Here is an 11952-nt window from a genome sequence, read left to right on the forward strand (position 1 = left end):
AAATAAATAAATAAAAAGAAAAAAAATAAATCGACATTCTGTCAAATGACTTTTCTATAAAATATAGTTCTTACCTTCTACCTATCCATTTAATGTAATTTTTCCTCTTTGACCAGCAGCTCCAGCTAAAAGATCCACATACTTCCGTGGAAGGCTCTCAGAGATACTCTGTTAAAATTAATACTGAGTTGCATGAAGATTTCCTAATTCCTTTTGAAGAAAATATCCTACTTTTAAAAACTGCCTACATTTAACCCGGTTAAGACAGGTTTCCCAAGTTCCACAGCTGCTAAGTGACAGATTCAGGGCACTGACTTCAAACACGGTGCTGTATCACCAGGCAGTGGCTACCTGCACCTAAGGGATCAGGCCCTTCTCATCTCCTTCCACAGCTGCCGCCTTCAAACAGAGCACTGCTACTTCATGCTACTTCAAGGACGGCTGCCATAAAGGTTCTCTGCGCGTGCTGGTTAAACTATCCAAAATGGTTTGTACTTACTAAAACATCACAAAGCAAAGCTAACTGCTGTTATTATGTCACATGTTTCTTACTATTCGCTATGCTTTTGCTTCCTTGAAATGTTCCTTGCAGATTAACTTGACAATCCAAATATAATAATACCTTCAAGTTTCAAGCACTGTCTTTTCAATGTTGATGTGGTAAAAACCACAATTCAACCCGTTTCTCTCTGGCCCTCTCCAGCAGTTTTACACATGCACATGTGCTAAAGAAACATACATTTGCTAGGGAGATTGGGGATGACACAAACACACTACACACTACAGTGTATAAAACAGATGACTAGTAAGGACCTCCTGTGTAGCACAGGGAACTCCGCTCAATACTCTGTACTGGCCCATGCAGGAAAAGAATCTAAAACAGAGCTGATCTACACATAGAGAGATATAACTGATTCACTTTGCTGCACACCTGAACCTAACACAGTATTGTAAATGAACTGTACTCCAATAAAAATCGAAGGAAGAGAGGAAGAAAGAAAGAAAGGAACATTTGATCATAGACTCACCTGGAACAATGCTTCAATTTTTAGATAAATGTTATTTCAGAACACAAACAGATTCCTTATGACTTCTAAGCCTTGATTTCCATATTACACTGAGTTCATTAGGTAAATCTTGACAATTAGCTAAAGTGTACTATGTGGTAGTATTTAGCACAGAATTATCTTCTTGATTAAAAATCAATAACTAAAAATAAAAATTAAAATCAGATTAAAAATAAAAAAATTTTGACGGGCAAATGCAAAGGTGAGAAAGTCACAGGATCTTCTGCTTTTATGTTTTTACATCACTCAGTTGTTTACATTTCAAAATAATAACAGAAGACAGTACCTCAGAATCCCAAGGTGATTCTATATCTTCCTCTATTCCCAATCCTAAGGCTGACGTCATATCTGTAAAATGGAGTCACAGATACATTAATGAGAACATTTACTACTATGAATTTTAACACATATATGTCTATCTCTATCCACAAACAGTTCAATAAAATGAACTAGTGGAAAAGAATTTCAGAGGGTTGAAGCATTTTCAGGAAGTAAAAGTTGGTAGTACTTGGGACACTTCTGAAGAAAGAGAGCAAAAGAAACACACTTGAAAAGAAATGGATGCCATATTTGCATCTATGCACTTTAAAGGTTTTTATCTGCGCTTTTAAGCATAGAAAAAAATCCACAGACATTCACTTACTTACCACTTCTATTATTTCTGTGTGTTCCATCAACAGAACTCAAACAGTCACGATTTCTTTGCTCTTGGGGAGCCCTTTCAGTAATATCCGTATCACTTTCTTTGTCTACAATCTCTGGCTTTGTGGCTCCTTCCTATAAAAACAAGACAAAATAAAACAAAAACCCAACTTCAGAAAGCATATTCATTTATTTGGTCATTCAGTCAATCACTAAGATGACATTCACTGTTGTCTAAGAAATCATAGACACTGTCCTCAGAGAAGTTAGAAATGTGAAGAAAAGAGCGATTCTGTTCTGTGTTCTAGGCAAGGCAGAGACACGTGAAAACAAACAAGAGGGCAGAAAGTGTCCTTCAACAGCTCTGCAACTGAAGTGGACCAAGCACAGGAAAGGCACAAAGGAGAGAGGAGGCAGGTGAACCCATGAAGCTCAAGGAACTCTGTGACAAAGGGCTGTGTCTCAGAAGACAGAGTACAGAGCCGGGGTGTGAGGGGGATTCTGGGAAGGGCAGCCCAAGGAAAGGACGAGGTGTGAAACAGTGTGAATAAGTCATGTGGAAAACTAGAGCACAGTTACTGGGAACCCTACAGAGAGATGAAACGGAAGGACCGGGTCAAATGGCAAAAAGCAAGTGTCATCTTTTTTCTGCACGTGACAGGAATCTACTATAGAAATAAAGGGTTACATCATCACAAATATATTTTATTGTATTTGGTGCCATGCTTTTTTTCAAATGAAAGGGGAAAGACTACACTATACCAGGGAGTAGCAAATATGACATTATTTTACAGGACAGCATTGTAAAAAAAAAGACACTACAAGCGATGCTCCAGAGTGGACAGGAAGCACACTAAACACTGCCCATCACCCAGAGTTTCCATGAAACTGTAATTAAAAAGTTGAATTTGGCTTTAAAAACAGCCAAATAAAAACAGTAAAAATCATTCTAAAACAAACTGCAAAGCCAAGAGGAATGAAAAGATTGACAAACATGTTTTAGGAAGATTACTCTGGCAGCAACATAAAGATAAACATCAGGGAAGCAAAACTTGAAAAGAATATTTCAAGATTATAGGTGAGAAAGTGGATTATGATAATAAGACATGAAAAATGATAAGCAGGTAGAAAATACTGAACTTGCTGAGTGACTGGATGCAATAATTTCAAGGAAGTTTGGAGTCCGGGATCTTTCCTGCTGCGGCATTTCACTGATGCTGTCTACTAGGATAGGGAAAACAGAAGACAGTGTAGCTTACAAAGAGTCGGGGATGAGGGAAGCATCAGGAACAAGGCCTTCAGTTTGGGGAGTAATGAATTAATTACGCACACAAGGGACTCAGAAGAAAGGATTTGGATAAATACCTTTGGATTAGAAATAGATAGCCTTATTCAGGAAAAGCATAGCTGTTAACATAACTATTTGTAAAATATGCTAACCTGGTATAATTAATGCAAACCTATGCAGAATTCTGAACTTTTGAAAATAAAACAATACTAGGGGAAGAAAACTATGACATTAAAATTTTCAGTTATATATTTTAACACCTGTTTCAAGGACATAAAAATATACTTTTATAAATATGTGCAAATATTCATGTCTGGGATATTACAATAATAAGCATTTTTGAGTGTAATGAAAAGGTTTAATAGTAAAACACCAATTCAAGATGCTACAAAAAGATTCCTTTTTAAAATTTATCTTAAACGACAACTTTTAAATTGTAGATTAGAAATGCTTATGTGAGTATGGAATTATGAGTCATTTTAACGTACTACTATGAGCTAAGAAAGAAATATAAAACCCTATTTGAAAATTCACAAGGTTTTCTTCTTATTTCCCTGTAAACAGCACACTAACAACTCTAATTTCCTATCTGTGCCTTCTGGAGTAGTAGGTAAAGATTGAAGGAATGATCTTGATATTAAAAATAGTAGTAACATTATGATTATCCTAGCTGGAGATAGAAAGGTTTCCAAATACATCTATGATTATCAAGCAGGGCTCAAACTTAGTATCAGGAAAGAACAAACAAACTGAAAAAATCAAGTAACCACAATTTCTGAGTTTTGGATACAAAAGAATTGATATGTTAGTTTCATATGTATAACAAAGAATTGACAGGCTAGCTTAACACCTATAAATACTGAAGTTAATATAAAGTTTCTTAAGAATAACATGGAGTATACATATGGCTAGGGATATTTTTAAAAGTAAAAAGTTATCTTCCAGAGATAATTTTTAAACCCTGTTAGTGATTTTTGTTTCCTTATGATTTTGTAATAACAAGTAGTCTGCATAAGAAAAAAAATCATAAATTGTGATTTCATTCATTTACTGTAAGTGCCATTACATGTAGATATCAGGAAAAGACAAATCAGAGTCTCTTCAGCAAAAAAAAAAAAAGGTCTACATTTTTTCTTTAAGACTATTGCAGCTGAAAATTTTCTTATTGAATGAAGAGAGTAAGAATCTCATTTATATAATTATAACTTTTGTAAAAAGACTAGATAAAATGCTTATTTATTTCCTCTTTATTTTCAAAAAGATCTAAAACACCCATCAAGATTATACCATACAGTAAGATAAATTAGTTAAGTACATTAAGTATTTATCAAACAGTAAGTTAGAAACCACAAGAACAGAAAGGCCAAAAGTTCTTAAATCATAGTGAATCTGCTAAGACCTAAAACAGAAGTCACCTTGAATTGTCTATGAACTAAAGTTTTGCTATATTAAATAGAAGACATTGCTTCATTACTTTCAAAGTGAGAATTTGTTTAAAAAAACAGATCACTTCAAACTGAAATGAACTTCCAGAGGGAACTATATTCAATACAGATATATACATACATGTGTGTGTGTCAGTCCCTCAGTTGTGTCCGACTCTTTGTGACCCCGTGGACTGTAATCCACCAGGCTCCTCTGTCCATGGAATTCTGCAGGCAAGAATACTGGAGTGGGTTGCCATTTCCTTCTCCAGGGAATCTTCCCAACCCAGGGATTGAACCCAGGTCTCCCGCATTGCAGGCAGACTCTTTACCAACTGAGCCACCAGGGAAGCCATGTGTACATGTATAAGTATAACCAAGTCACTTTGCTGTACACCTGAAATGCCATGTGTACATGTATAAGTATAACCAAGTCACTTTGCTGTACACCTGAAATGAACACAATATTGTAAATTGATTATACTGCAATAAAAAAAAAAAAAAAGAACCACCACCAACCTCAAAAACAACCACCAAAAAGGTAAGGAACAAATTTTCTTTCAGTTCTTCATAAAAATCAGCTGTATGTCATTCAAAAGAGTATGAGCACTGCTTTTTCACGACCTCACTGTCTCCTCTTAAGTTGAATTTGAAATAATTCTTCTCATATTTATAATATAGAGTTCCTCATCTGACATACCCCCACTATTTCTGTTGTGTTTGTGTAATAATCTGTCTCATCCTGACCTTCATTCCATTTCATATTCATCTTGTCCTTCTTAAATGAATTCTTCCCTTTCATCCCCCTCCCCATGTTCATATTCATCTCTTCGTTCTTCCTAATTGCTTTGTAATGTTTTTCTTTCATAAGGGCATACTTAGGATGCCAATGTTTATAAATCTGAATCATGCACATATATTGCTCTTATTATCTCACCATTTTGTATCGTGACTTTGAAGGCTTCCATTTCTGTGGTAGGATCCCTTGTGTCATATAAGGGGACATGACATGTGAATGGCATGTGAAAAAGTACAGGGAAAAAAGAATTACAAACAAAACAACTTGCCTTTGTGAGACCAAGGCCCCCGAGAGACTTGAGAGGTTGTGGAAGAGGCTCAGGCGATGGGAAGGCAGGATGAGAGAAGCCCCGGGCTCCAGGTGATGGTTCGGGAATGGATTCAACCACATCTTCAATTTCACCATCAGAATTATTGTCCTCAGAGAAGGTTGTACTCTCTGGTCTCACAATGCCACATTTTGCTTCTACTACAGTGAAAACAAGGGGGAGAACATGAGAACATCTATAATTTCAAATCAGTGAATAAAACCAAGAGGACAGTCTTAGATAACTTACTGTCTCTTGGATTGCTGAGAAGCATTCATTAGCTTCGTTAAGTTTGGTTTCAGGACATTCTGGAGAAGAAAACAAGAACTTTAAGAATAATAAGGGTCAAATTTAATAAAATAATTATAACATCCCCCATTCCTCTATGATCTAACACAAAGAGCTCAGGCTCTGGAGTCATTCAGATGTGGATTCAAATTCCAGTTCTGCCACTGACTAACCTTCTCATGGGGTAAGGATTATGACAGATGACATAGGAAGCCCCGGATGTTCCTCTCCTTACCCCTAATATACTGCTATACAAATACTATGACACCTACTAGATTACTTTCTCTACCAAAATATTCTAGAATAAAAATTTATCCCCAATACTTTAGAGTACTATGTCTGAAAAGCTAAGCTATTGAAATTAGTTGCTATGTTTAGAAATTTGTTTGCATGATTTCTATATGCATGAATTATTGCTTGGGAAGGGAAATATGAAAATTTAGTTTTTAGCAGAACCTTATTTAGATGGGTTAGAACTGCAAATAGGAAAAGTTATTTCTATTCTGTTTGTCAAAGAGCTAAAGACAAATGATTTTTAAAATTCAGCTCATTCTAAGAAAGGGGAAAAAATAAGAGCAAACCTGTAGGGCAACGATCATGAGTGAAAGCCACAAACACTCTAAACAGAAAGCCATAAGCAAACATGTTAACAATAGAGGCAGAGAGAGATGCACGCAAAGAACAGACACTGAAGAAATGCATTCTGCAAGGAAAAATTAGGTTAACAGGAAATATTAAAAATGACAAAAGGTAGGGGAGGAAAAAGAAAGGAAAAAGTGAGATATGCCTAGTGAAGTACAATCTTAAGTGGAAAAAAAAAAGAAAAGCATAAGTATAATGAGGTATGTGGAAAAACATATATATTTAGAACTTATATACAATAAATCAGTAATATATCAGTATTGCTAAGGATACACTATGAACAAAGCCTGTGCTTTATATGTTTTTATTAATATATGAATTATATATCTACACTGCTCAAGTTTTATGAAAATATCAACATAATTATATATAAAACATATATTTAAAACAGAGGCTTTTGTTCATTGTATATCCCTAATAATAGTGATTTATATTATTTTAAAACTTTATGAATAATACTGTAATAAAGAGCTTATTTTTGCCACTATAAAAAAAGCCATTCAATTAGCCACACATGGGCATCTCTCACTACCTGAATGCTGTCAAGTATTACTAGAGAGAGAGGAATTGATAAAGAAATATTCTTAACATTTCACTGGGAACAAGGACTGGTAGTCAGAATTCTAAGGAAACTATGCTGTTTGAAAAAAAAAATTTAATGGAATACAAGATGGAGCTAAAAAGCTATGGGGTGGAAGAAGTTTGGGGTTGGCTAAAAAGTTTGTTTGGGTTTTTCCATAAGATGTTACAGAAAAACATGAACGAACTTGTTGGCTAACCCAATATATGGGAGCTCTCTGCACTGTCTATTCAATTTTGCTGCGAACCTAAAAGTGCTCTAAAAAATAAAGTATTTTATTTCTTTTTAAAGAAAACAGAAACAATAGTTGGATAAAATACTGAAACATGCTATAACACTTAGGACCCTTGAGAACATTATACCGAGTGAGAGAAGCCAGTCATAAAAACCACATATAGCATGATTTCATGTATATGAAATGTCTAGAAGAGGCAAATCTATAGAGACAGAAAATAAATTAGTGGCTGCCCTGGGCTCATGGGGGTGGGGTGTCTGAATGAAGCGGGGAATGATTGCTAACATCGGATTCTTTTGAGATGAGGAAAATGTTCTGAAAGTTGTTGTGGCCATGGTTGCACAACCCTGTGAATATACTAAACACTACTGAACTATACATATTAAATGGGTGAATTGATGGTGTGTGAATTGTATCTCAATAAAACTGTCATTTTCTTAAGTAAAGCTGCAATTTTTAAAAAATAACTGGTTAGAACCCATAGCATGCATACTTTAAACATTAGCATGCTGACGAATACTGAAGAAGTCTCTAGACTTCTAGAAATAGAAGATAGACTTCTCATAGTGATAATTCAGCAGAAAGGCATGTCATAAATATCCACATGCCTAACAACAGAGCCTCAAAACAAACAAAGCAAGAACTGAAGGTACCAAAGGTAGAAACAGACGGAAATTTTAAACACCAGCTTCTTAACAGGTAATAGAAGTAGATCCCAAGTTGGGGGGGGGGGGGGGCGGGGATATAAGTAATGTACACAATACCATCACCCACCTTTTGTCTAAAACAAATATGTTGAGGATTGACGCATGTACACGGCTGATGTATAAAAGAGATAACTAATGAGAACGTATTGTATAGCTCAGGGAACTCTATCCAATGCTCTGTGGTGACTTAAATAGGAAAAGAAATCTAAAAATGAGGGGATATATGTATACATATAACTGATCCACTTTGCTGTACAGCAGAAACTAAAGTAAGATTGCAAAGCAACTCTACTGCAATAAAAATTAATTTTAAAATACAATGAGTATAACAAGCAGTGGTTAAGCATTCACTTCATAATAATTTTTTGTCTCCTTGGAACCTCTAAGGATCTTTTAGTGGTCTGAAACCTTTCTTTAAGATTTCCTATTATCTTCTTTCCTTTTATTATTTATGTATTTACTCTGGGCTGTGCCAGGTCTCCCCAGCTGCACATAAGCCTTCTCTGGCTACGGCAAGGGGGCACTGCTCTCTGGTTGCAGTGTGCGGGCTTCTCGCTGCGGGGGCCTCTCTGGCTGCGCAGCACTGGCTCTAGGCTGCGGGGGCTTCAGATGCTGCGCCCTGCAGGCTCTGGAGCACAGGCTCAGAGGTTGTGGTACACGGGCTTCGTTGCCCTGCAGCATATGGAATATTCCTGGACCAGGGATGGAACCTGTGTCAGAGGCAGATTCTTAACCGCTAGATGAACCATCAAGGCAGTCTTCTTAAAGGAGTTGACCAAAGTAATTTGCACAGATGCCTTTTTCCTTCTTAACACCCTTTCCAAACACGAAGACTTATTCAAACCATCCCATTTTCCCCAAGACACAATCCCTGTATTCTTCCCTCTTAGATGTTTTAATTCTCTACTCCCTGGAACCCAGGTGGTTTTGACAAGAAGCGCTGCTCCCCTGCAGAAGTGTGCTAGAGGCCAATCACAAGCCGTCAGCCAGAGACAGACAGCATCCAGGCGGGTGGGTCTGGAGTGCTGCAAACAGCACAGCAGAGGAAATGGGCCTGGTCTGCACCCCTCTTTCATCACACAGCAGTGGCACCTGGCAGGCACGTGTTCATTTCCTATCAGCAAGCAGCAGGGCGAGGCGTGAGCTGGAGCCTCCTGCTTTTCCCAGGAGGTGGTTTCACTGCCAACGCCTTGCGATGCTCTCCAGGGTCTTGGGTTCCATAGCACGGTTGCTTTTCAGCACTTACCTGCCAGCTTCTGACTCATGAGACCTGTACAACCTCCTTCAACAGACTGTGCTTAGTCACTCGGGTGTGTCCAACTCTTTGCGACCCCGTGGACTGTAGCCCACCAGGCTGCTCTGTCCGTGGGGATTCTCCAGGCAAGAATACTGGAGTGGGTGGCCATACCTTCCTCCAGCGGATTTTCCCAACCCAAGGATCAAACCCAGGTCTCCTGCACTGAAGGCAGATTCTTTACTGTTTGAGGCACCAGGGACTATCATACAATGACCCGCATAAGACCTGAAAGGACAGGCCTGTGTCGGGGCGTCAGCACATCAGACGGCCTTCCTTCACACAGAAGAGACCACGTCAGGGGCCCGTGCTTCTCCATCCTAAAGCCCAAGGGTCCCAGAGCATGTCATTTCCCTCAAATCACTTGCAGGTAGTAACAGCACACTCTGTAGCTTTAGGACCAAGCTAGGATGGCAGAGCGCATGTGTGCTAAGTCACTTCAGTTGTGTCCAACTCTTTGTGACCCCAGGGACTGTAGCCTGCCAGGCGCTTCTGTCCATGGGATTCTCCAGACAAGAATACTGGAGTAGGCTGTCATTCCCTCCTCCAGGGGATCTTCCTGACCCAGGGATTAAAGCTGGGTCTCTTACGTTTCCTGCCTTGGCAAGCAGGTTCTTTACCACCAGCGCCACCTGGGAAGCCCAAGGATTGCAGGGGGAACGTGAAAAGAGAGGAGGTGCCCGGTGTTGTTATGCACACCATGGGAGGATGTCAGGGACAGCTTCTTTTTAAAAAGGAAAAAAAGCAAGTTGCAAAACTGTGTTCTTTCATCCAAGAAATATTTACTGAGAGAATTCCCTGGCAGTCCAGTGGTTAGGACTCCATGCTTTTACTGCTGAGGGCCTGGGTTCAATCTCTGGTCAGGGAACTAAGATCCCACAAGCCATGCAGCAAGGTAAAAAAAAAATATATATATATATATATTTACTGAGCATGCACCATTCTAAGCACTTAGGACACCGCAACTAATGAAACATACAAACCTGGCAAATAAGCAACCCTATCGTAAATGGTGATAAGTAACATGAGAGAAACAGAGCAGGAGGAGGCGGGGTATCATCGACTCACAGCCTTAAATGGGGCAGATGGGGAAGGCCTTTCTGAGAAGGGGACCTTTCTGTGTGTCTGAAGGTCGTGTATCTTGGTCTGCATACATATGCCTGGTGCTTCCCTGGTGGTTCAGTGGTTAAGATCTGCCTTGCAATGCAGAGAACAAAAGTTCAATTCCTGTTTGGGGAACTAAGATCCCACATGCCATGGAGCAACTAAGCCAACAAGCTGCAACTAGAGAGTCCACAACGAAGGTCCCACGTGTGAAAACTAGGACCCGACATAACCAAATAGATAAATACATATTAAATACTTTTGAAAAGCCAGTCTGGCCTCAAATGATTTCAAGAGGTCCCTAAACCCCCGAGTATTCCCCTGCCTTCTTCTTAAGCCTGAAATTTCTTTCATGAGGGGGAAAGAAACCTATTTGATTCCATTTAATTCTATTAAATTCCTATTTAATCCTGTACTATCAAAGAGAAATATCTGATGGTTTTGGAAAAGCTGGCACACAGCGCTCCCATGTTACCAGGTGACCGTGGAAGCATATGACTTTGCTCCATCACAAGGGAAGGGGAGCACAAATTTCAAGAAGACAGGTGGGTCACTGAGTCAGAAGGAGCAAAGGTAGCTATCAGACGGCACTCATCCTCGCTCAGCTGCCTCTGCCTGTTTGGCACAGGACGGGGCAGCTCTCTGCCATGTGGTGTGCATGTCATGTGACTGAAACCAGGCAATTCCACTACACTGACCATGACGTTCACACAAGGCAATTTAGCAGTGACCGGGCACCCTGGACACACACTGATCAGCAGCGCTACGCTGGATCCTCACCTTCTGTACCATCTGCGCTAAAGCGAGAGAGGAGCTCTCTAGCAGACCCACTTTGAAAGAAACGCTAAAGGAAATTCTTCAGATTCAAAGAGAATAATACCAGAGGGAAACAAATTTCAAGAAGAAAGGAAGAGCACTAGAAATGGCAAATAACTATGTAAATATGAGTCTTGTGGGTTTTTTGGTCTGTGCCATCCAACGTGTGGGATCTTAGTTCCCTGACCAGGGGTGGAACCCTTGCCCACTGCAGTGGGAGCGCCTAGTCTTAGTCGCTGGACTGCCAGGGAGTCCCTAATTTTAAAGAAGTGGCCAAAGCAGTCAGCTTTTTACACTTCTTATTTAAGAAATATTTATTTTTATGTATTTATGTAGCTGTGCCAGGTCTTAGTTGCGGCACTTGGGACCTTCCATCTTCATTGCAGCAGGTGGGATCTAGTTCCCCGACCAGGGATCAAACCCAGGCCCCGTGCACTGGGAGTGCAGAGGCCTAGCCACTGGACCCCCAGGGCAGTCCCGAGACTATTTTGTATGTATATATGATGTATATATAGCACTAAGTGGTGGTGTGGCTTCTATATTCCCCTTGATGTGGCACAATCTTATTTCCAAGCAGACAGAAAAAAACTAAATATGAATACTATAATCTCCAGAGCAACCTTTAAAATACAGAGATACATGGGGAAAAACAGCAATATGGAACACTAAGAATATAATCAGCAATACTGTTGATAGTAATGTAGGGGAATATACTCAGTAATAAAGTAATACCTTTCATGGTGACAGATGGTAACTGGA

General features: G+C 39.2%; 1 pseudogene; it reads right to left on the minus strand.

The window, feature by feature from the left end:
- Positions 1-9592, minus strand: part of LOC128066256 (ankyrin repeat domain-containing protein 26-like) — a 53040-nt pseudogene extending 43448 nt beyond the window's left edge.
- Positions 9593-11952: the final 2360 nt, after the last annotated feature.

The sequence above is a fragment of the Budorcas taxicolor genome, chromosome 20, assembly GCF_023091745.1.
Source record: "Budorcas taxicolor isolate Tak-1 chromosome 20, Takin1.1, whole genome shotgun sequence".
Classification (NCBI taxonomy): domain Eukaryota; kingdom Metazoa; phylum Chordata; class Mammalia; order Artiodactyla; family Bovidae; genus Budorcas; species Budorcas taxicolor.